This window comes from Suncus etruscus, chromosome 16, assembly GCF_024139225.1.
Source record: "Suncus etruscus isolate mSunEtr1 chromosome 16, mSunEtr1.pri.cur, whole genome shotgun sequence".
In the NCBI taxonomy this organism is placed as follows: Eukaryota; Metazoa; Chordata; class Mammalia; order Eulipotyphla; family Soricidae; genus Suncus; species Suncus etruscus.
This window is the reverse complement of record NC_064863.1, coordinates 43,780,180-43,806,980: the sequence shown is the minus strand read 5'-3', so window position 1 is coordinate 43,806,980 and position 26,801 is coordinate 43,780,180. Positions and strand designations below refer to the sequence as shown.

Below are 26,801 nucleotides of genomic sequence, written 5' to 3'. Positions count from 1 at the left end.
TTGTTGTATTGCACAAGACCATTCAAAATAATGACATGCCTCTCAGTTGCCCTTGAAACTAGTTGGGATCTTGTTCTAGCAAATATGACATGAGTAGAAGTGATGTGGACCCCTTTTTGCCTGACAGTGAAAGAATATGATCTTGGCTTTCCTTTTGCCCTTCTTTTCTGCATGTTGAAATGCAGCCAGGATGGCCAGTGGCCACCTAAGTTCTGTGAGGTAATGTTTGAGAAAATATATTGGATGCACCATAGTTGATCTTGTTAAGATATTATAAACAAGCCCTTGAACCTATTTGGTTTTAAAACTGAATAAGAAACATTCCTATTTTGTTTAAACCATGTTAATCTTGATTCTTTGTGACTACAGCCGAACATTCTAACTACATGCTCATATTTTCTGCATTTTTCATCAGAGGAATTCTGCCAGGAGCCTTATACAGCTGATAACTGTGTTCTCATGGGGAATAATCAAAATAATAGATTCTCTTTATGTTCTCTGTAGAATCCCTAGATCCTGGAATGTTTTAAACTGTGCATGAGATGTAACTTATTTTAACTAGTACAAATCAGTTATATTTTTAAATGTTTCTAGAGACATTTATTTAGCACATAGCCCACTGTATTGATCCCTTAATGACCTCGTGAGTATAATCAATAAAAAGACTTTTTATTGGGCCTGAGAGATAGCATGGAGGTAGGACATCTGCCTTGCATGCAGAAGATGGTGGTTCGAATCCCTGCATCCCATAATGTCCTCCAAGCCTGCCAGGAGCGATTTCTGAGCGTAGAGCCAAAGTAGTCCCTGAGTGCTGCCAGGCGTGACCCAAAAAACAAACAAACGAAAAAGACCTTTTATTAATTAAGAATATGATTCAGTGGTAGATCACACATCTTCTATGTGCCAAGACCCTTGGTTTAATCACTTGGACAAAAAAGAAAAAGAATAAAAGGATGCTTTTTTTTTTTTTTTTTGGTTGAACAGATTGTTACTAAAATACTCTTTTCAAGGCCAGAGTGATAATATAAGGAAAGGGTGTTTGTCTTGCACACAGCTGACCCAGGTTTGATACCTCCTATCCATGGAGTCCTTGGAGCCCAACAGGAGTAATTCTTGAGCATTGCTGGGTGTGGCCCGAAAACAAAACAAGCAAAATAAATCAAATAAAAAGATCTCTCCTTGCCCTACAGTTTAGAGAGGTTCTATTAACCTATGGGTAAATAAAACATCCTCAAAAGTAGAAATCTTTATTTCTTCAGGGCAACCTGTATCCTCTACATCTTTGCCAAGAGGTATCACATCTTTATGGTAGAGAAGAATGTGGACAAGCTTTTTCTAAAGGAAAGTGTTCTATTCCATTCCATGTGAAAGCTGCCTGTTGTGCTTTTGTTAACTGCTGGATGGCAAGGTAAAAATCAAACATGTGCAGAACTATCTATCTGGTTATGAGAAATGGATGTCAGTCTACTAGTATCATTTGTGCCATTCTCCTTTGTGAGCTAAATGTGGGTTTTAATGGTGGGTTTAAATATCTGATCACTGAATATTTAGTGGTGCTTCTGTTAGATGATCATTAAAATGTATTTACCACCAATTTTCTTCATATATTTACAAATTTGGCATTCATGTTTGATTTTCATCTCGAGTTTTCTCTTCAGCAAGACTTTTATTGAAACCTTATGAGGCTCACATACTTTTCCATATGGACATGCAATCAACATTTCAATTTTCTCTTGCAGAATATTTTATTTAAAATAATGTTCTTCTACCCCATCACTTCAAGATATTGTATTTTTTTTTTATAGTAAAAGATAGATTAAGTGGGAAAATAGGGAAAAAAATAGTCCCAGGTGAACTTCTTGTTTCTTTGCCCAGAGAGAGTACATTTTCAGGCTTGGGGTTTAGGTGAGAGGTGCCAAGCATCTGATTGGAAAATGAGCACTGAATATATAGGCTAAGTAAACTGTTGCTTTTAAACTGGGACCGCCTTCGAAGCAGTGATATCATATATTATTCCAGCTGGAAACCAGGATTACTAATCAGGCCAAGTAAGTGCAAGGCTTACCAATTGGGTATGTAGCCTCTTGTGGTCTACCAAAAATGTTTCAAATACAGCTGGTATGCCAGTGTCTGAAGGCAGCCTGGGTGGGTCTTCACTTTGTGAAAAACAAGAAGAGTACAACCATTCTGAGCTGCTTGGCTAAAACAAAAGAGAAATCATACTGACTTGTAAGTGTGAGTGAAAGTTCTGTCCTGAGCCACTCACTTCTAGCTGTTTGTACCATAATAGTTCACCCCTTGGTTGTAGGATTTCACTCTCTCTGTCTCTGTCTCTGACTCTGTTTCTGTCTCTCTCATTTTTAGCAGCTGAGTTCCTAAGAATGGAAGGATGTAGCTTTATAGAATTGATTTTTTTTTAAAGTGTGAATAAGCATTGGGTTAGAGAAACAGTGTTGTTTTTGTTTTATTTTGTTGTAGCCATACCTAGCAGTACTTTGGGTTCACTTGTGACTCTGATCATTTTTGGCAGGTCTTGGGTGACCATATGGGTTGCTGGGATTGAATCTAAGTCTGTCACATGCAAGGCAAACAGCCACTCACTGTGCTTTTGCTCCAACCCCCAAGTCTTGTTTTTTATTTTTTATACCTGTTAACTAAATGTCTTGAGTAACACTTAGGCAGGTCTCTTGAAGGAAGCATAGGCCTGGCCAGGCCAAATATCTACAGAATCTTTGCATCTCACTCTGGCTTATATATTCAGGAGTTCTAGAAGCTGACTTCACATAAGTCAGTACCTGAGATTGAACAATAGGCTTGTGTGTAGATTTCTGTTCTTTTATATATTTATATGTATTATATATTATTGTATATATTTATATATGTACTTCTCAAAGATCAAGATAGTTTTATTTATTAAGGATTTCTTTTGTAGTTGATGGTTTTTGGTAGAGGCTGCTGACCCTTTAGAAGAAAAAAAATAAATATATATGTTTTGATTTTGGGGACCATACCCAGCGGTACTCAGGAATTACTCCTGGATCTATGCTCAGAAATCGCTCCTGGCAGGCTCAGGATACCATATGGGATGCTGGGGATTGAACCTGGGTTTATCCTGTGTTGTCTGCATCCAAGGCAAACACCCTACTACTGTACTATCACTCCCGCCCAAGAAAAATATTTCTTCAGTATCTTTCTGGTGAGGACCACTGAGGATTTGGCCATGCCAAGTTCATCCAAACACCTTGACTAAGCATCTGTGCCATGTGTTTCCTATTCTTCTATCTTTACTTCTGGTAAGGGAATCTGTAGATGTGAAATGGGGCTGAATGGAGGCTGGTCAGTCTCTCTTTTTCTCCAGAATGTTTTCTCCTTGGAAATGATAAATGTCAAATGACCTCAATTTCCCAGAGAGGCATTCTTTCAGCAGAGGACTGAATGTGGCATTAACTCAGTGTCTTCTATGAGGGGCAATGCTAGTTTATAGCTTGTGGGATTGTGTGAGATCCTTTTACAAATCTTGAGTAATTTATGTCATTTCATATTTGTTTAGAAAGAAACCTCCACAGTGGGGCAGATGCATATGTTTTATTACTGGATTTTACCATATGTCTTTTAGCAGGAACCTTCCCAAACATGATATGCAAGGTCCCCATTACTATTTATTTTAATCTCCTGGTTTTGAGTTCTTAAAAAAGTAACAAATGAGCAAAGCAGAATTACCAAAGGGCCCATTTCAGGGGAAAATATGTGTTAAAATGGACAAATTACCACCCTGCCACATGGAACTATTTCTGCTATTATAATTTTGAAAGACTTTTATTGTGGTTTGACAAGAGAGCACTAAAGATTCCTTTTCATTCCTAGTTATGTAAAGTTGTTATTATATATAATATTTGATGTTTTTTTTTGTTTTGGGGCCACACTCAGCAGCGCTCAGAGGTTACTCCTGGCTCTGCTCTCAGAAATTGCTCTTGTTAGGCTTGAGAGGGACCATATGGGATACCAGGGGGTATCGAACCCAGACTTCCCAGGTTGGCTGTGTGCAAAGCAAACACCCTACCACTGTGCTATCATTCTGGCCCTGTTATAATATTTTCATTTTATAACTACCAGTAGTTGTTTTATTCAACACTGAAGTTTTGTTTGATATATATATATATTGGGGGGGTTGGGCCACACCCAGTGATGCTCAGGGATAACTCCTGGCTACGCGCTCAGAAATCGCTCCTGGCTTGGGGGACCATATGGGACGCCAGGGATTGAACCCAGGTCCATCCAGCAACAGCTGTGCTATCGCTCTGGCCCCTGTTTGATATATTTTTGTTTAAAGTTTGTTTTCCTGACAACCTTTGGGGTTCATAATTTTGAAACAGAAGAAATTATAAGAAATGAAATGGGAAAAACTTGAATTGATATTCCTGATGTTAACTTTCACTGGAAAATAAAAAACTTTTTCTTAAATTTTGTTGAATATATGACACCTATACTTAAAAATTATATATCCTAACTTTAATTTTGGCAGAAAGCATTATTAAATGTACAGATACAAAACATATACATTTTTGTGCTCTGAGAGTAGAAGGAAGATTTTAACATGGGGGCCAGAGTTGTGGCACAGGCAGTAGGGCGTTTGACTTGCACGCTCTAGACTAGAATGGACCACTGTTCTATCCCTCTGTGTCCCATATGGTTCCTCAAGTCAGGGGTGATTTCAGAGTGCATAGGTAGGAGTAATCCTTGAGTGTCACCCGGTGTGACCCAAAAACAAACAAAAGAATTTTAACATGAGACCTTAATATACTTTTTAGATGGATGTATTCACTTTTGCTCTCACAATTTTTTTTTTTTTTTTTTTTGGTTTTTGGGCCACACCCGTTTGACGCTCAGGGGTTACTCCTGGCTATGTGCTCAGAATCGCCCCTGGCTTGGGGGGACCATATGGGACGCCGGGGGATCGAACCGCGGTCCGTTCCTTGGTAGCGCTTACAAGGCAGACACCTTATCTCTAGCGCCACCTTCCCGGCCCCGCTCTCACAATTTTTTAAATAAAGTCAGTCTAAGTGGGAGCAATAAAGGTTTATATTAGCAGTCATCCCATATCTATAACATTTTAGAGAAAAGATGCTTATTTAAATCTGATAAATTTACAGACCAAACAAGACATACATTGTTTTATTTAAACCTGATGTTCTAAGAACTGTTTTATAGAAGAGAAAAAGGAAACTTACAGAAGTTGAGTATCTGCCTAAGATTGCAAATAAATGGTGGAGCCTGGATTCTGTCCTGGCTCTGTCTGAACACAAAGACTGTGTTAACAATTGTTCTAGAGCTTCAAAAAAGTATATTTGAAAACATAAGTTAAATAAAGTCATTAGCAAGTTATATATCTGCTACAGTATATGCCACTATACCTATATATAAGCAAAGCATATGCATATTAATTTTATCAGAAAATAGATCGTCAAATTATTGAGTTTTGATTTTTTGCAGAAATGACATTTTGCCTTAGCTTTATGAATAATAACGTAATTTGGAATTTATTCAAGAAGCAAGTCTTTCCAGTATAATTCACTTTATTGGCCACTTTTTAGTCATCTACTATGAATGATAAGCAATGTACATAAGAGTAGAGAATTTGAGGTTTTTTTTTTTCCCACTCTGGAAAAGCCTGTGATATCTCTAGAATACATATTTTTCCTTTTTTTCTCCCTCACATCTTCTGAGTAAGTTTTGTTCAATAAAATCTATATTCTTTCACAAGCAAGCAAGCAAGAAAAAGAAGGGCAGGAGCGATAGTGTGGCAGGTAGGGCATTTGCCTTGCATGTAGTTGACCCAGGTTTGATCCCTGGCATCCCATATGATCCCCAAGAACCCCCTCGGAGTAATTTCTGAATACAGAGCCAGAAGTAAGTTCTGAGCATCTCTGGGTGTGTACCCAAGCCCCTTCCCCCCAAAAGAAAGAGAGACAGAAAGACCAGTGGGATATATTGGAATTTTGCAATATATATTGCAATATATTTTGGAATTTTACAAATTCCAAAAGCTGGATGTTCTTATGCAGAAAAGTTTGGTCCAAAGAACAAACCTTATACAAACTTTGATCTTTTTTGATTTTATACAAACTTTGCATTATTGTTTGCATTTATTTCAGAAGTCACAGTCATATTTCTGTGTTCCAGCCACAGATCCTTATTTTAGGTACTTTAGCAGTCATCATTGTAAGAATCTCTTCCTGGAAAATCTGCTTTATGGAAAACTTGTATGAATATATTTAGGACTTAGATGTATTTTAAATGTTATGCAGTGTCTGGCATGAATAGAACCCTCTGTAAGTGTCAGCTGCCATTCGTAGTTATTCTTTTCTTCTTTATAACTTTATTGATTGGGGGCCTGAGCAGTGGAGCAAGTGGTAAGGCATTTGCCTTGCAAGCACTAACCTAGGATGGACCGCAGTTCAATCCCGTGGCGTCCCATATTGGCCCCCAAGCCAGGAGCAATTTCTTTTTATTTCATTTTATTATTTTTTACTTTTTTAATTAAATAATTTTTATTTTGACCAAAGTAAATTACAAATCTTTCACAGTAATATTTTAGGTACATAGTGACATTGAATCAGAGGCATTCCCACCACCAGTTTTGTCCTCCCTCCACCCCTGTTTCCAGCATGTATCCCATATCCCCCTCCTTTGACCCCCGGGCTGCTAGTATAAGTTGTCCCCTCTGTGTCTAGCTTGTTGTAGACTGGGTTTCAATTTTGTTGTCATTGACTTTGGATTTGGTTTTTAAGTATGATCATTTTTTCTTATTTTTATTTATTTATTTATTTATTTATTTATTTATTTATTTATTTATTTATTTATTTATTTTGGTTTTGGGGCCACACCCGGTAACACTCAGGGGTTACTCCTGGCTGTGCGCTCAGAAGTCATTCCTGGCAGGCTCTAGGGACCATATGACATGCCGGGGATCGAACCGCGGTCCATCCTAGGCTAGCGCAGGCAAGGCAGTCAACTTACCTCTAGCGCCACTTCGCCGGCCCCTCATTTTTTATTTCTACTCAATGTTCATACACTTGTTTGGTCTTGGTACCCTCCATTATTTCCCCCTCAATTTGTGAGGCAGAACAAAACAAAAGATGGTTCAAGTTATGTGGTTCTGTTTGGAGGGGAAGAATAAAGAAAGAGAAAAAAAAAGGTGGGGGTTAAAAATCAAACAAGAAAGAAACAGGAGGAGTCCTTCTGAGGCTATAAATATCAATTTAAGAAAAAAGGTAAAAAGGAAGAAAAACATAAAAACTATACAAAAATAATCAAACAAAAGAACCCGAGAAGCACCACAGCAATAAAGACAACAACCAAACAATAACCACAGTCTTGAAGTAAAAACAAAACAGCGATTTCTGAGCGCATAGTCAGGAGTAACCCCTGAGCGTCACCAGGTGTGGCCCCCCCAAAAAAAGAAAAAAAAAAACTTTATTGATTGATTGGTTTTTGGGCCATACACCCAGCGGTGCTCAGGGGTTACTCCTGGCTCTGCACTCAGAAATCACCCCTGGCAGGCTGGGGGACCATATAGGATGCCTGGAATCGAACTGGGTCAGCAGCATGCAAGGCAAATGCCCTACCACTGTACTATCTCTCCGACCCCTGTTTATTCTTTTCTCATAGGAGCAAAAGTGAGTTTATTTGTAATAGCTCATTAAAGCGGCTAAAAAGAGGACATAATTTTGCCTGAGCAAACCATACAAGATTCCATACAGAGTTAATGTTTAAAGAATGTTTTTAAAAAACCAAGGGGGAAATAAAAACAATGGGAATTTGCCTCTTTGGAAAGGATAGGAGATAAAGTAACAAGTGGTGCATATTCTGAGGATGAGTTTTATTTTTGTTTTGTTTTGTTTTTTGTTTTAAAGCATAATAGGGTTTTGTAAGTTGCATACTTATGAAGACAGAACTAAGGCTTGGGGATGAAGGAATAAATTTAGGAAATAATATGGAAATGAAATAAATAACTCAGACATAGCAAAAAGCAACTTTTCTATTTATTTTTGATTCTTTTAATTTGAATTTGAATGTCTGAGCAAAGTGCAAAATTTAAATTATATGTGGATATATTTCTTTTTAGAACAAAACATTTAAGTATTGGAGAAAAGGAACCATCAACTGTGTGAATTGAAATCTAAAGTGATGTGTGTATGTATATCTGTGTGCTGTTCATAGATCTTGTCCTTACATATCTGTTTCAGTAAGTCAACAGAACCAAGCCTTGTCCCAACATCACCACTTGTTCCTCCTGCCTGTTGGACTTTATTTGGCTTGTTTGCTCCATTTTTATTGTCCCAGAGCTCTCTTGTTCCAGTGCCATCTGGCTTCCACATCTGGTGACCACATCATGCTCTTTGGGAGAGAAAAAATGTTTTTTTCTTTGAGATATGACATAAATACTTTTTTTTAGAATCTGCTACTGCAAAATTTTGCAAGTTTGCAAAAATTGAGGCCCAACTCAAATGCATGAAATTGAAATTATATTATTTTTTTAAAGGTAACAGTGACTATGTAAGATACCCTACAAACTAGACTTTAGACTTTCTTTCTACAAGCATGTTACTATGTTTTGACATATCTCTATAATCACAACTAAATATGTAACCAGGACTAGTACTGGTTTGTTCTGGGCACACCACTCAGGATCAATATTATAGGGGAAAAATATGGTATTTGGAATAGCTCTTTTACTTTTAATGAGTTGTTGAAGTTCTAAATCTTTCTTTCCCTAGAAACCATTGTTATCTCAATGTTATTAAGTCAAATAAAAACTTCAAGTAAAAATGTTTAGGAAATTAACAAATATTTATCACCTAATATTTAAAAAGTTATATAACTTATTCACAATTTCTTGTAAAAACATGACAAACTTTTTATAACCACCCATATTAGCATGTTTAACCATTATTTGAAAATTCTGAAGCTTGGATGAGAATGAGCACCTACCAATGCTTGGTAGGTGTTGTCGTTGTATCTGAACAGTAAGATTTTCATTCTTTTCTTAACAATGGGGTCATTATTGCTTATCTTGTTATTTTAGAACATGATTAAAACTTGTAGTATTTTCCTATGTTTAAGAAACAAAGAGAGGAGAAAGGCAAGGCAGGCTCTAGATAAGGTGGATGTAGAGAAACAAACTTTCAGTGTGTTAACTGATATTGTGAAAAGCTGTAGTAATAAGTCTAATGGGAAAACGGTGTGTTCAGGAAACTCAGGGATACTGAAATTTGATTCTTTTAAAGTAACATCAGGTCCTAGGAACAAAGGCACACAATGAATGAGATCAGTGCCACATGGTGTTTTTGGTTTTCTTCCTCTTCTGCTTCTTGTAGCCTCTTCCCTCCTACTACCGCCAACCCTCATCATGGCATCGATGGTTCCCAAAGACAGAATATGTGCTCACCTGCAGTAGAGTTGCTGTATTTCCTTGTTATTCAGAATTTAATAGTAGGGACAATATAATGTTCAGCAATACTAACCTTCTACTTTCTTTAATTTCCCTTCTGTCAATACAAATTAGATCTTAACTCTGATTTTTTTTTTCTAGAGCAATAGTCTGGCCTTGAAGTTGATGTGAGTGATAAATACATGCAATCAACGTGGTCATCAATGTGGCCAATTTATGTATTGGATCCAAAGTCTGGACAATAATCTACTTGATGGGAATTCATATCATAATGACTATTGGAGAGATAATAATGATGGAGAGGTAGAAGCATTTTAAATGGTGGTAGTAGCATTAAGAATAGACCTTTAGGGCCCGGAGAGATAGCACAGCGGTGTTTGCCTTGTAAGCAGCGGATCCAGGACCAAAGGTAGTTGGTTCGAATCCCGGTGTCCCATATGGTCCCCCGTGCCTGCCAGGAGCTATTTCTGAGCAGACAGCCAGGAATAACCCCTGAGCACTGCCGGCTGTGGCCCAAAAACCAAAAAGCAAGAAAAGCCCCTGCTCTTTCTTGAGCACATTATTCATCTATTCGTCTTTCTTTCTTTCTTTCTTTCTTTCTTTCTTTCTTTCTTTCTTTCTTTCTTTCTTTCTTTCTTTCTTTCTTTCTTTCTTTCTTTCTTTCTTTCTTTCTTTCTTTCTTTCTTTCTTTCTTTCTTCCTTCCTTCCTTCCTTCCTTCCTTCCTTCCTTCCTTCCGTCCTGCCTTCCTTCCTTCCTTCCTTCCTTCCTTCCTTCCTTCCTTCCTTCCTTCCTTCCTTCCTTCCTTCCTTCCTTCCTTCCTTCCTTCCTTCCTTCCTTCCTTCTCTCACTCTCTCACTCATATCCCTTTCTTCCTCTTCCTCGGTGCTTCCAAATAAAACTTGTTTTTACTTAAAAAAAAATAGAGTGCAAGGGGTAATTTAGTTTTAATAGGCCAAGAGAAACTCTTGGGAATAGGAGTTAAGAGATCTTATTTTTTCAGTCTTTGAGTTCTTTTTTTTTTTTTCCCCTAGTTTCAGCTTCAATTAAATAGAGGGCACTATTTTCTCTCTTTGTCTTGAGGAGATTCTGTGGAGGTCAGTTTCCCTTATTTTCAAATCTATAAAAAAGTTTCTAGAGTTTTCTTGGCCTATTGCCTTCCTCATTGGATAATTGGATGGCTTAGGGGTAGTTCTGGGTATTAGAAATAATAGATATGAGGCCAGAGAGATAGCATGGCGGTAGGGTGTTGCATGCAGAAGGATGGTGGTTCGAATCCCAGCATCCCATATGGTCCCCTGAGTCTGCCAGGAGTGATTTCTGAGCATAGAGCCAGGTGTGTGACCCCCCAAAAAACAAACAAAAAAGAAATAATAGATATGCTGTATACTGGGCATAGTACCAACCATATCATTGGTCCCAAAATAGGATTGGTCATTGTAGTTCTTTCCTACTGCTGTTCTGCTACTCTGCTGCTATTACTAGTATGTCATTACCTCCTTATGTTTTTGTTTTATCAATACTGATTCTTTTATGTTACTTAAACAAACATCCCAAATAGCTGAGATTTATTTCTAACACTTTCTGCACAAAATCTTTTTTCTTTATTTTTGGGCCATAGCTGATAGTAATTGGAGGGGTCACTCTTAGAAGTGCTCAGGGGATCATGTGGTTCTAGGGATTGAACCTGGGCTTCAGCCTACCTCATTTAAGATGATTTCTTCCAGTGTCATCCATGTTGCAGCAAATTGCATGATTTCATCATTCCTTACACCTGTGCAATATTCCATGTGTATAAATACCACATCTTCATGATCCACTTATCTGTCATTGGACATAATAAACAAAGTTTATTCCAAATCTTAGCTATTGTAAAGAGGGCTGCAGTGAATAATGGTGTGCATAATTTCTTTTGAAGGAATATGTTTCTGTCTTTAGGATAGATACCCAGTAGTAAAATTGCTAAGTCATATGGAAGCTGAATTCTGAGTTTACTGAGTTTTTCTTAGGAGTTGGATCCAGATAATGTTTCCACCACCAGTGGAGGAGAATTCCTTTTTAACCACATCCATGCCAACACAGATAGTTTCCAGTGTTTTGGGGATGTGCCATTCTCACTAGTGTAAAATGATATCTCATTGTTACCTTGATATGGATTTTACTAATAAGAAGTGAGACTGATGATAATATAAAATACGTTGATCTAAAGTATTATTATTATAATGATGATAAAAAATAATAAGTATTTTATATGTCTGTTGGTCATCCATTGACCTTGCTCAGAGAAGTATCTGTTTATTATTGTTTCTATTTTTTATAGGGTTTTTAGACTTTTATTTGATCTTTATATATCCTGGATACCAACTTCGTATATCCTGGATATCAACCCCTTTATTTGATGTTTTTGGTACAAATATTTTCTCCTACTCAATTAGCTGTCTTTTAGTTTTAGTCTATGTCTTTCTTGTCCTATAGAAACTTTTTAGTTTGATGTCTCATTTGTTTAGTTTTGATTCTCTAGCCTTTGCAACTGGCATTGTATCATTGAAGACTGCTTTGAGATCTAGGTCTTTGAGTGTTCTGCCTATGTTTTCCATAATGTACTTTATAGATTCCGGTGTAAACTGAAGGTTTTTGATCCACTTTATTTGTAAGGTGTGAGATAATTGATCTGACTTATGTCCTAAAATATGACCTATCCTAGAGACTGTGCACTAAGGACACGTGCACTAAAGAATGTGTAGTCATCTTTTTGAGGATGGAAGGCCTTGTATAAATCTATTAGTTCTAGATCTTCTAGTTCCTCTTTTGTGGTTCTTGTATCTTTATGGGGATTTTCTGTCTAGTTGATATATCTAGTAGTGACACTATTGAAGTCTCCCACTACTGTCTCCATCCATGTTTTACTCAGGTCAGTGAGCAAAAGCTTTACAAACTTTCTGATCCCATACTTAGTGGTTGATTAGAGTTAGTACTTCTTGGTCAATTGTTCCTTTGATCAATCTACCCTTGTTCTCTAATTACTTTCTTTAGATTGAATGCAATTTGGTCTGATATAAGTATGACTGCCTCAGCTTTTATCTGGTTTTTGGATCACAGCCAGCTGTGCTCAGGCATTACTCCTGGTTCTGTACTCAGAAATCGCTCCTAGCTGGCTCGGGGGACCATATGGGATACCAGGATTTTAACCACCATCTGTTCTGGTCAGCTGCATGCAAGGCAAATGCCTTAATGCTGTACTATCTCTCTGGCCCGTCTTAGACTTTTTTTTCTGTTTCCTGTTGATTTGTATAATTGTTGTCCATGGTTTTACTCTGAGCCTGTTTCTTCTATGATTTTAGATGTATTTTTTTGTAAGTAGCAAATAGATTGATTTTGTTTCCTGATTCATTCCATCGCTCTAACTTTTGACGGGAGAGTTTAGTTCATTGATATTTGGGAATATTATTGAAATATAAGATTACATTGCCATTTTATTGTGTAGGGTTGTAGCTTCTACAATTAGCTGTTTGGTTTATATAAGTGGCCTTACAGGGCCAGTTTAGTTATTACAAATGTCTCCAGGTCTTGTTTGTCTCAGGATATTGTTAATCCCTTCCTCCCATCTCAATGAGCATTTGTATGGTAATGGATCAGGATTGAAAAATATTTTTTATTCAGTAATTGGAATATGTCATTCCACTTCTTTCTCACTTATACTGTTTCATATAGCAAATCTGTTGTAATTCTTTATATTTATGGCTTCTCTTTTGCTGCTCTAAGTTTATTTTTCTCTTTGGTTTTCGCCATTTTGATTACTGTTTGTCTTGCTGCTGTTCTGTTTATTTTTTTAGTACTGTTTTGGCTTCTGAATTTGTACAGCTGCCTCCCTCCAGGGAGTGAGGAAGTTCTAAGCTATTATCTCTCCCACTACTTTTCTCTCCTGGTATTCTCTTTTTTGGATTGTGTGTGTGTGTGATTTTGGACCACACTTGACTCCTGGCTCTGTGCTCAGAAGATACTCCTGACAGACTTGAGGGACCACATGGATGCTAGGGCTTAAATCTTGGTTGCTATGTCTCCGGCAGATACCATACTAACTGTGCTATTGCTCCTGCCCAGCCTTCTGGTATTTCTATAACTCAGAAATGAATCTTCTTGAACTTGTTCATTAGATATCTTACACTTTCTTCCACTTGTTTGTTTCTCTCTATTCTTCAACTTTCTTATCGATGCTTTTTTTAAAATTTTGTCTTCAAGGTCATCTTGACAGTTCTCCCCTACTAATATTATTCTACTATGAAATTCTACTATTATGGCTTTCTAATGTGGTCTTTGGTGCCTTCAATTCCATTTTTACATAATTATCTCATGTCTGAAAGATTTCTTTGAATTGGTTAAATTTCTCATCTAGTGATTGCTTAATTTTTCTGGCAATCACTTAATTTCTGTTCCCAGGGTAGTGAGGTTTGATTTAAGGTCATTGACCAGGCTCAAGAGTTTTGATAGACTTGGTGTTTTGCCTGAGTTTCTGTTCTTATCTGTGGTGGCAGCTGTGTTCTATTGTTCTTTGAGTTTTGTGTGTGTTAGTGGTGGAGGTTTAGATTTCTAGCTACCTAGAGAACTGATCTGTTCAGTTGTTTATACCAGGTGACTACTAATAAAACTTTTGCCCTATGTATCATTTTTCTTTTTCTTTTCTTTTCTTTTTTTTTTTTTTTTTGGTTTTTGGGCCACACCCAACGTTGCTTAGGGTTTACTCCTGGCTGTCTGCTCAGAAATAGCTCCTGGCAGGCACGGGGGACCATATGGGACACCGGGATTCGAACCAACCACCTTTGGTCCTGGATTGGCTGCTTGCAAGGCAAACACCGCTGTGCTATCTCTCCGGGCCCTGTATCATTTTTCTTACAGTGAGATATTATTTGAGTATGACCTTAGAATTGTCAACTAGTTACTCTGTTAAGTTTACTGAAGTTTAAGGTTGTATACTTTTTGGGAAGTAGGAATGCCACATCCCACCTGTCCTAGAGATGTATCTAATAATATTAGTGCCTCCATGCAGTTTTGGGTTTAGAAGACAGATGTGAAATGGGGCCAATCCCTGGCTAGGGGCAAGATATGATGGCTCATAACAGAAGTATGGGGTTCCCTAGGCTTGCAGTATGTAGCTGCTTTGAGTTTCAGGGCAGGGAGGCACAGATTAAGGTTCTACAGGACATCATTTAGGATTAGAGGGACATGAGATGGGGCCAATACCTGGACTTGTCATGGGATATGACATGGAGAACAGAAGAAGGATGGGTTTCCCCCAGTTTTCTGTTTGTGTCTGCTCAGGATTTTAGGGTTAGAAGGGCAGAACTGGTCTTGTTGGTTTTTAGTTTTAGGGTGTTTTTTTTTTTCCTTTTTGGTCACACCTGCTGATGCTTAGGGGTTATTCCTGGCTCTGCATTCAGGAATCACTTTTGTCAGTGAGTGGGGGTGGGGAACTGTATGGGAATCTGGGGATCAAGCCAGGTTGTCCACATGCAAGGCATGTGTCCTACCCATTGTAATATTTCTCAGGTTTCATGGTCTTGTTAAGTGAATCTTTGCAACTAACTCTTGAATCATCAAAGTTACCATTATTAAAATATTAATAATAAAACATTATTAATATCTTTTTTTTTTTTTTTTTGGTTTTTGGGCCACGCCCTGCGGTGCTCAGGGGTTACTCCTGGCTGTCTGCTCAGAAATAGCTCCTGGCAGGCACGGGGGACCATATGGGACACCGGGATTCGAACCAACCACCTTTGGTCCTGGATCGGCTGCTTGCAAGGCAAACACCGCTGTGCTATCTCTCCGACATTATTAATATCTTATAATTCTTTATTATTGTCTTTAATGATAATTATTGGGGCCAGAGCAATAGCACAGCAGTAGGGCATTTGCCTTGCACATGGCTGACCCAGGATGGACCTGAGTTCAATCCCTGGCATCCCATGTGGTCCCCTGAGCCTGGAGTGATTTCTGAGCTCATAGCCAGGAGTAACCCCTTAGTGTCACTGGGTGTGGCCCAAAAACCAAAAATAAAATAAAGACAATAATTATTTATGTTATATATTTAAATGATCTTTGAATTCTGAACATATTTCTTTGTGATTCTTGCAAAGTGGTACCCTATATTAATACATAAACATACAGAAAATACTCAACAACTTATTTTTAAAAATTATTTGTTTTATTTTTAAATACTTAAAATTATTTCTCTTGGTATATAAAATGAATAGATTAATAGTTACATCTCATATAATAGGGACAGTAAAATGTATATTACAGAGACTCTTCCCTCATAGAACTTACATACTTATAAGAAAACAAAGTGGGGCCAGAGAAATAGCTCACTGGACCAAACATACCATATGCTTTACTTGCTAGAGATCCAGATATGATCCCTAGCATCCTATGGTCCTCCAAATTCCACTGGAACAACCACAAAAAACAGGACTGGGAGTAGCTCCTGAGTATTGCTGGATGTAGAACCAAACAAAATTAAACAACAATAGATAGATAGTGGACAAGTATATTACACATATCTGATTATCTGTAGCATCTGTTCCATTTATTGGTGCCCTTTAAGTATCATAGTTGGTAATAAATGTCACTGTTAAAGATAAATGCAGGTGGGAGGATAAGCAGTGGAAGTTGCGGGAGCTACTATGTCCAGTGTGGTCATAGATGAAGAAGTGACATTTGAGTGAATATCTGAATGAAGATAAGAGCAGAACCAATAGGTTATCTGAGGAGAGATGCAAAGGCAGTTGGAAGTGCATGAACCCCACAGTATGTTGGAGGCCATTCTTAGCATGTTGTTGTTGAGTAGTTGGGGGATGAGCTCAGAGACGTGTAATAAGAAGGGTGGAGGCAGAGTTGGAGGCCTCAGAAACTCTTTAAGTAGCGGTAGTGTTATACACTTTTATTATTCTCACCTGGAATTTTGAGCTTATCTATGTCTTCAAATAATCGAGAACCAGAAAAAAATACATGAATCATTAATTGAACAAATTGGGAAATTTAGAATTTTTTGAGTGCCTTTTGAAGCAGAATTTCATTGGTATTATGTACACTTATTTACGAAGATCTTTAATTCTTGAATTTTCTTTCAGCTTGAACTAGCATGAAGGGCTTGTGAATGAACTTGAGTAGTGACAGAAGTGCTTTGTAACATGGTGGGTTTGACTGAAAGCTGGTAGACACTGAACATCTTACTTAATGTGGTTTTAGTTTCAGCCTCCTCTATGTATCAAAAGTCAGTTTTCAGAAGAGAAATGAATTAAGTCAGAAACACTTTTCCTCTTATTACAATAGTTTTGGAATTTTTGTTGTTGTTATTGTTGAAACCAAAAGTTCTCCAAGAGAACTTTTCTCAATAAACTTGGAGCAATAAAACAGAAAAAGGTCTTGAGCTGTCTCTACTTGTCATCTCTTTATATCTTATACAAGAGACAGTAATATCTAAAGTCTTCTCTGCAATCTGGTTGTCTTTAGATATTAAGTTTTGTAAAGAAGTAATGCTTTTTAAACCAACTCTGCTAAATAATTTTAGTAAAATCATCTTTGCTCTGAAGTATTTATTTGTACCATATGTATTTATGCACACTTCATTTATCATTGTTATACAAGTATTTCAATATTTTAACACCTGGAAGAGCCCATACTTATAAAGATAGGCTGAATGTTTTCCTTGGACCACTTACACCTAATTCTGTGTAGAATTAAAAATAAATCAACTGATTTTTCTAACAACATATAAAAAAGAATGTGCTCATTGAAAAAAAGTGATGTAATCATTACAAGTAAGTTAAGGTTCTTTTGTGGAACATAATTTGAATGATTCAACTAGTTTTCTTTTAAAAGTTGCCATCATTCAAGACAACAAATGATCCAATGTAATATAGTTGTATATAAAAAGTTAAGAAAAATGAAGACTTTATGTAACAATTCTTCATTTATCTGAACAAATTAGACATTTGTCTATCATTCTTTATCCCTTCTCTCTTCACTCATGAACTCACACGCGTCCCATTATTTCCAAAGTGTTTTTACTTTGCTGTCTTTTTTATGTTGCTTTCTTTTGATTTGGATACTCTCTGCTTCTACACTTGGTTGTTGGTTTGTTAAGTGAGAATGCCAAATAACTTGCTGACAAGAAAATTGCTTTCAAGTGACTGTCAGCCTGGATATGCTAAACATACCAACCTAAACATTCTTGCCACATTTTACATTATTTTATATTCTTGCAACTCCTGCTCCTTCTAGAGCTATTTTGTATGACTAACTTTACCAAATTGGAGGGAAGAAAGGGATATTTAGTTTTGAAGGGGTGGGGAATGATTTCTCAGCAGTGAATTCTGTTTATTTCCTAGAAGAAAGTAAAGAGGTGCTATGTTTGAGTAATTTAAAGTTAACCTGTGTGGGAGAGGTTGAGAGATAGTACCATAGGCAGGGGAATAGTCTTGCATGTGGCCAACCTGGGTTCAATCCCTTGAACCCCAGATGTACTGTCTCCTGAGCTCCCACAGAGGTGATCCCTGAGATCAGAGCCAGGAGTATTCTCTAAGCATTTCCAGGTATAGCTGCCAGCAAACAAAAAAATTTTTTTTTTTTTTGTTTTTTTGTTTTTTTGTTTTTTTGGGCCACACCCGGCGGTGCTCAGGGGTTCCTCCTGGCTGTCTGCTCAGAAATAGCTCCTGGCAGGCACGGGGGACCATATGGGACACCGGGATTCGAACCAACCACCTTTGGTCCTGGATCGGCTGCTTGCAAGGCAAACGCCGCTGTGCTATCTCTCCGGGCCCAGCAAACAAAAATTTTAATTAAAAAAATTTTAAAGTGAAGTTGGATGAAATTTAATTCAGGAATATGCAATCAATTCAACATGGGAAACCAACAAAGAAAAGAAAAATGTATATGACTGAGTTATGTAGAAAGGAGAAAATAGCCCTGTTAGTTCTAAAATTCAAAACCCTTGGTATTAACGACCTTTTACAATGGTGTTGCAACACTGGTGTTTATTAAGTCGCATCACACCAGTGGGAGGTTCTGGCAAGGTCTAAATTTTTTTGGTCCTAAAATTCCTTTATAGTTTTTAAAATTAATATAAACCCCAAATAATTTTGTTTATGGGGTTTTAGCTAAGGATATTAGCCATCTTAAAAACTAAAACAGAAAAATTAATTCTCTAAAATAATGACTTGTTTGCATATTAATATAATTAATTAATTTTAATGAGGAATAACTATATTTCAAAAACAGAAACATTTAGAGGAGTGGCATTGTTTTAAAGTTTGCAAATCTCTTCAAACTAGTCTAATGGAATACAGCTGGAGTCTCATATCTGCTTCTGCATTCAATCTTCTGTCATATCACACATTACATAGCTTCTGGAAAATGTTCCTGTATGCTCCTGAGAGACTGAGAGAGAAAAAAAAGGTCAAATAATATCTTAGTATTATTATAAAAATAATTCTGACCTTTTAGGTCCCCTTAAAAGATTGCCCCATGGGTCCATTGACCACAGTTTGAGAACTATCTGTCTAAGTAAATCTCTTACACCACAGTCATATAGCAACTGACAATGTAACCTTCTTTTTTTTTTTTTTTTTTTTGGTTTTTTGGGCCACACCCGGTAACGCTCAGGGGTTACTCCTGGCTATGTGCTCAGAAGTTGCTCCTGGCTTGGGGGACCATATGGGACACCAGGGGATCGAACCGCGGTCCGTCCAAATTGTAACCTTCTTAATATCAACACTATGTCCTCTTCCTCTCTCCATCTCTGTTCTCTTTGTTGCACACAGTTTAGAGACTAGAATTTTAAAGGCATATGGAATATAGCAGTTAAACACATCTTTCATATGAGAGCTTATCTCAACATATTATGGGGAAAATCACTTCAGCAGCACATATACTAAAATTGGAATGATACAGAGAAGATTAGCATGGCCCCTGTGCAAGGATGAAACGCAAATTCGTGAAGCGTTCCATATTAAAAAAAAAAAAAAGGTTAAGGAGGAATAATAAAACCCACTCTCTGAAATTAAAACTGTAGTTGAAGTTTTCACCACAGATCAGGATCTGAAGAGGAATTGTTCCTTAAAAAAGCAATTTATGGGCCGGCGAGGTGGCGCTAGAGATAAGGTGTCTGCCTTGCAAGCGCTAACCAAGGAAGGACCGCGGTTCGATCCCCCAGCATCCCATATGGTTCCCCCAAGCCAGGGGCGATTTCTGAGTGCTTAGCCAGGAGTAACCCCTGAGCATCAAATGGATGTGGCTGAAAAACCAAAAACCGAAACAAACAAAAAAGCAATTCATAAGCAATTCAAAGAAGAGGATCATGAAAGATACACTTCGGGGCAAGAAAGTTCAGTGGGTAGGGCGCTTGGCTTGCCTTGGTCAAGCTGGGTTTGATTCCTAGAATTTCATATGGTCTATTCTGCTTAGCCAAGAGAGGCCTCTGAGCTCAAAGCCAAGAGTAAGCCCTGAGCACCACCAAGTGTGACCCAACCCCAACCCCTAATTACCCCCAAACAAATCCCACATCAACTTTTTTTAAACTTTCAATATAGAGGGCCGGAGCAATAGCGCAGTGGTAGGGCATTTGCCTTGCACGCAGCTTATCGAGGATGGATCTCAGTTTGATCCCTGGCAACCCATATGGTCCCCCAAGCATCACCAGGTGTGGCCAAAAAACCAAAAGCAACTTTCAATATTGAACACACAGCCAAACTTTTAATATAGTGTCAGTTCTTTTCTTTAACTAATGGGGTTTTTATATATTATTTTCTGCATAAACCACATTCATGTATCATCTACTATTATCAATTACATACCTTTTAAAAATAATCTCAAAGTCATTTTCAAAAATATAAAGTCTCCTTGAAGCCTACCATTTCTCTCTGGTGGAGTTCCTTGAAGACAAAAACCATGTCTTGTTTTCTTTTTCCTATTTTGTACACAAGCTTAGACTTTGCCATGTTCTTTTTTTTTGGAGGGGGGGTGCTTTTGGGGCCACACCCGGTGACATTCAAGGGTTACTCCTAGCTATGCACGCAGAAATCGCTCCTGGCTTGGGGAACCATATGGGACGCTGGGGTGTGTGTGTCGAACTATCGTTCGTCCTAGGTAAGTGCATGCAAGGCAAATGCCCTACCGCTTGTGCCACCACTTCGGCCCAGACTTTGACATATTCAGTGCTTAGGATTGGGCATATTGAGGTTACTGGTTTTGGTTTGTGCCTTTCTAGAATTTCCAGGCATTTATGCCAATTATTTTGTCTTCCAAAAGTTTTCCAGATATATCCAGTTTCAAAAATGTTGTGTTATAGAGATTAAGAACCAGTAAATAAAGGTCATAAGGAAGCAAATGAAGAACACTTTTGGAATCCCAAACTCGGCATTCATGTACTTTTCACCCCTTCCTAGCTATGTTATTCTGGAAAATGTTTTTGTTTGTTTGTTTGTTTTTGTTTTTGTTTTTATTTTGTTTTGTTTTGGGCCACAACTGGTGACTTGGTAAACCACAACAAGATTTACTCCTGGCTACGCACTCAGAAATCACTCTGGCTTGGGGGACCATATGGGACACCAGGGGATCGAACCGAGGTTCGTCCTAGGTTAGTACATACAAAACAAATACCCTACTGCTTGTGTCACCGCTCTGTTTCCCTGGACAAGGAATTTTTATTTCACTGAGCTTGTTTTTAATTTGGTAAAAGAAAATAATTGTACCTGTCTCGCACAGTTACTTGGATCAAAAATAAAATTTGTGTAACTGTAAGTAGCATTATGATTTATATACTTTTCACATATTAGGCACTTTTCTAAGTACTTTAACATAAAATCTCTCAATAGTCTGACATATAAAGGAAGTGAAGTGACAGGATACGAAGCTGGTAGCTATTGCTTGAGTTTTTAAAGTTCAGATACTTTCTCAAAATCTTTGTTTTCCATCACTATGCAGTGTGGCTCTTAATAATTACACATAAAATATCAACACTCTAATTTCACTTAGAAAATTTTCTAAAGTTACTATTTGGAAAGGTTATCTGTTGCCCAAATGATCAGTGGATACTTTTAACAAACATTATTTTAGTTATATAATTATGATACAGTGGATTTTAGATTCTAAGAAAGAGGAACTTAGAATTGTAGTTTGGTAATTACTGCTTTTCAGGACTATAAAATTGTTCCACTATATCCTACTTTCGTATTTCTCTTTTGGATGCTAGACCTCAATCTCCTTTGAATGTTTTTTAAATTTTTACTGCTTACTTTAACTTGGTGTTGGCTTTTACTATGATGTATATAGATGTAGAATTGTTTTCAAAATGTACTCTTCCTGGTCATCATTGAAATTTTGAAGAAGAGACTGACATTTCTAATTGATCTGGAAATTTTTAACTTTTTTTTTCATTTAACCAACTTTATTACATACATGATTGTATTTGGATTTCAGTCATGTAGAGAACACCACCCATCACCAGTGCAACATTCCCATCACCAATGTCCCAAATCTCCCCCCTCTCCACCTGACCCTCACCTGTACTCTAGACAGGCTTTCCATTTCTCTCATATATTCTCATTATTAGGACAGTTCAAAATGTAGTTATTTCTCTAACTAAACTCATCACTCTTTGTGGTGAGCTTCCTGAGGTGAGCTGGAACTTCCAGCTCTTTCTCTTTTGTGTCTGAAAATTATTATTTCAAGAATGTCTTTCATTTTTCTTAAAACCCATATATGAGTGAGACCATTCTGCATCTTTCTCTCTCTCTCTGACTTATTTCACTCAGCATAATAGATTCCATGTACATCCATGTATAGGAAAATTTCATGACTTCATCTCTCCTGACAGCTGCATAATATTCCATTGTGTATAAGTACCACAGTTTCTTTAGCCATTCATCTGTTGAAGGTTATCTTGGCTGTTTCCAGAGTCTTGCTAGGGTAAATAGTGCTGAAATGAATATAGGTGTAAGAAGGTATTTTTGTATTGTATTTTTGTGTTCCTAGGGTATATTCCTAGGAGTGGTATAGCTGGATCGTATGGGAGCTTGATTTCCAGTTTTTGGAGGAATCTTCATATTGCTTTCCATAATGGTTGAACTAGACGGCATTCCCACCAGCAGTGGATAAGAGTTCCTTTCTCTCCACATCCCTGCCAACACTGCTTGTTCTCATTCTTTGTGATGTGTGCCAATCTCTGGGGTGTGAGTGGTACCTCCTAGTTGTTTTAATTGGCATCTCCCTGATGATTAGTGATGTGGAGATTTTTTCATGTGTCTTTTGGCCATTTGTATTTCTTCTTTGTCAAAGTGTCTGTCCATTTCTTCTCAACATTTTTTGATGGGATTAGATGTTTTTTCTTGTAAATTTCTGTCAGGGCCTTGTATATTTTGGATATTAGCCCCTTATCTGATGGGTATTGGGTGAATAGTTTCTCCCACTCAGTGGGGGGCTCTTGTATCCTGGGCACTATTTCTTTTGAGGTGCAGAAACTTCTCAGTTTAATATATTCCCATCTGTTAATTCCTGCTTTCACTTGCTTAGAGAGTGCAGTTTCCTCCTTGAAGATGCCTTTAGTCTCAATGTCCTGGAGTGTTTTACCTAGAACAACTCTATATGTCTTATGGTTTTGGGTCTGATTTCGAGGTCTTTCTTCCATTTGGATTTAACCTTCGTACATGATGTTAGCTGGGGGTCTAAGTTCAATTGTTTGCAAGTGGCTAGCCAGTTGTGCTAACACCACTTGTTGAAGAGGCTTTCTTTGCTCCATTTAGGATTTCCTGCTCCTTTATCAAAAATTAGGTGATTGTATGTCTGAGGAACATTCTCTGAGTATTCAAGCCTATTCCACTGATCTGAGGGCCTGTCTTTATTCCAATACCATGCTGTTTTGATAACTTTTGTTATCAAACTTTTGTTTTGTAGTACAGTTTAAAGTTGGGGAAAGTAGTTCCTCCCATATTCTTTTTCCCAATGATTGCTTATCTATTCTAGGGTGTTTATTGCTCCATATGAATTTCAAAAGTGCCTGATCCACTTCTTTGAAGAATGTCATGGGTATCTTTAGAGGGATCGCATTAAATCTGTACAATGCTTTGGGGAGTATTGCCATTTTAATGATGTTAATCCTGCCAATCCATGAGCAGGGTATGTGCTTCTATTTCCACATGCCCTCTCTTATTTCTTGGAGCAGAGTTTTAGAGTTCTCTTTGTATAGGTCCTTCACATTTTTAGTCAAGTTGATTCCAAGATATTTGAGTTTGTGTGGCACTATTGTGAATGGGGTTGTTTTCTTAATGTCCATTTCTTCCTTATTACTATTGGTGTATAGAAAGGCCATTGATTTTTGTGTGTTAATTTTGTAGCCTTCCACCTTGCTATATGAGTCTATTGTTTCTAGAAGTTTTTTCATAGAGACTCTAGGGTTTTTTAAGTAGAGTATCATGTCATCTGCAAACAATGAGAGCTTGACTTCTTCCTTTCCTATCTGGATTCCCTTCATATCTTTTTCTTGCCTAATCGCTACAGCAAGTACTTCCAGTGCTATGTTGAATAGGAGTGGTGAGAGAGGACAACCTTATCTTGTGCCAGAATTTAGAGGAAAGGCTTTCAGTTTTTCTCCATTGAGGACAATATTTGCCTCTGGCTTGTGGTAGATGGCCTTAACTATATTGAGAAAGGTTCCTTCCATTCCCATCTTGCTGAGAGTTTTGATCAAGAATGGGTGTTGGACCTTATCAAATGCTTTCTCTGCATCTATTGATATGATCATGTGATTTTTATTTTTCTTTTTTGTTGTGTATTTTGTTGATAGATTTATGGATGTTAAACCAGCCTTGCATTCCTGGGATGAAACCTACTTGATTGTAGTGGATGAGCTTCTTAATGAGGCATTGAATCCTATTTGCCAGGATTTTGTTGAAGATCTTTGCATCTGTATTCATCAGCAGTATTGGTCTGTAATTTTCTTTTCTGGTAGCATCTCTGTCTGTTTTAGGTATCAAGGTGATGTTGGCTTCATGAAAGCTATTTGGAAGTTTTCCTGTTTTTTCCATTTCATGGAAGAGTCTTGCCAGGATTGGTAGAAGTTCCTCTTGAAAGATTTGAAAGAATTCATTAGTAAATCCATCTGGGCCTGAACTTTTGTTTTTGGGCAGACATTTGATTACTGTCTTAATTTCCTCAATAGTGATGGGTGTGTTATAGATATGCTACATCCTCTTCATTCATCCATGGAGGATTATAAGAGTCCAAGTATCCATTTCTTCCAGGTTTTCATTTTTAGTGGCATAGAGTTTCTCAAAGTAGTTTCTGATTACCCTTTGAATCTCTACCATATCAGTAGTGATCTCTCCTTTTTCATTCCTAATACGAGTTATCAAGTTTCTCCCTCTTTCTTTCTTTGTTAGTTTTGCCAGTGGTCCATCAAACTTGTTTATTTTTTCAAAGAACCAACTTCTGCTTTCGTTGATCTTTTGGATTGTTTTCGGATTTCTACTTCATTGATTTTTGCTCTCAGCTTTGTTATTTCCTTATATCTCCCTATTTTTGGGTCCTTTTTTTGAGCACTTTCTAATTCTATGAGCTGCATCATTAAGCTATTCAGGTATGCCCCTTCTTTTTTTCCTGATGTGTGCTTGCAAAGCTATAAATTTTCCTCTCAGTACTGCTTTTGATGTGTCCCATAGGTTCTGATAGTTTGTGTCTTCATTGTCATTTGTTTTCAGGAAGGTTTTGATTTCCTCTTTGATTTCATCTCAGACACACTGGTTATTCAGTATTAGGCTGTTTAACTTCCAGGTATTAAAGTTTTTCATGTGTCCCTTTGTAGTTCACATATAATTTCAGGGCCTTGTGGTCAGCAAAGGTAGCCTACAAAATTTCTATCCTCTTGATATTATGGAGGTATGTTTTATGTGCTAGCATGTAGTCTATCCTGGAGAATGTCCCATGTACATTAGAGAAGAATGTGTGTCCAGGCTTCTGGGGGTGGAGTGTCCTGTATATATCTACTAGGCCTCTTTCTTCCATTTCTCTGTTCAGGTCTATTATATTCTTGTTGGGTTTCAGTCTGGTTGACCTGTCATGTATTGACAATGCCATGTTGAGGTCTCCCACAGTTATTGTGTTGTTATTGATATTATTTTTCACATTTGTCAACCATTTTATTAAATATTTTGCTGGCCCCTCATTCGGTGCATATATGTTTAGGAGAGTGATTTCTTCCTGCTGTACATATCCCTTGATTAATACAAAATGTCCATCTTTGTCCCTTACAACTTTCCTAAGTATAAAGTTTGCATCATCTGATATTAGTATGGCCACTCCAGCTTTTTCTATGGGTGTTGTTTGGTTGGCTGATTTTTCTCCAGCCTTTTATTTTGAGTCTATGTTTGTTCTGACTATTCAGGTGCATTTCTTGTAGGCAGCAGAAGGTTGGATTGAGTTTTTTGATCCATTTAGCCACTCTGTGTCTCTTAACTGGTGCATTTAGTCCATTGTCATTGAGAGAAAGAATTATCCTGCCATCTTTATATTGATTTGGTATGTCTGTTGGTCAGTCTTGTCATAAAGTAGGCCATTCAGGTTTTCTTTTAAGAATGGTTTTGGGGGCCGGGCGGTGGCGCTGGAGGTAAGGTGCCTGCCTTATCTGCGCTAGCCTAGGAGACGGACCGCGGTTCGATCCTCCGGCGTCCCATATGGTCCCCCAAGCCAGGAGCGACTTCTGAGCGCATAGCCAGGAGTAACCCCTGAGCGTTACCGGGTGTGGCCCAAAAACCAAAAAAAAAAAAAAAAAAAAAAAAAAAAAGAATGGTTTTGAGTCTGTAAAGTTTCTGAGCTTTTGTTGTTTGTCTGTGAAACCATGTATTGTTTCTTCAAACCTGAATGTGAGTTTTGCTGAGTGCAGTATTCTAGGCGAAGCATTTATTTCATTGAATTTTGTCACTATGTCCCACCACTGCCTTCTGGCCTTGAGTGTTTCCAGTGACAGGTCTGCAGTAAATTTCAAGGATGTTCCCTTGAGTGTAATTTTTCTTTTTGATCTTGCTGCTTTCAGAATTCTGTCTCTATCTGTGGGATTCATCGTTGTGACTAGGATATGTCTTGGGGTGTTTTTTCTGGGGTCTCTTTTAGTTGGTACTCTTCAGGCATGCAGGTTTTGATCGCATATATTCTTTAGCTCTGGTAGTTTCTCTTTAATGATGTTCTTGACCGTTGATACTTCCTGGAGATTTTCTTCCTGGGTCTCTGGGACTCCAATGATTCTTAAGTTGTTTCTTTTGATCTTATCATAGACTTCTATTTTCATCTGTTCCCATTCTTTGAGTAATT

The 26,801-nt window shown here is 37.7% G+C and overlaps 1 protein-coding gene and 1 non-coding gene across 3 annotated transcripts in view; both read left to right on the top strand.

The window, feature by feature from the left end:
* Positions 1–26,801, top strand: part of SCFD2 (sec1 family domain containing 2) — a 413,047-nt gene that overhangs the window by 64,837 nt on the left and 321,409 nt on the right. The window lies entirely within an intron of this gene.
* LOC126033098 (U6 spliceosomal RNA) lies at positions 19,355–19,457 on the top strand. Its single transcript, XR_007504252.1, has one exon. It is a non-coding gene; the product is annotated as a U6 spliceosomal RNA (small nuclear RNA).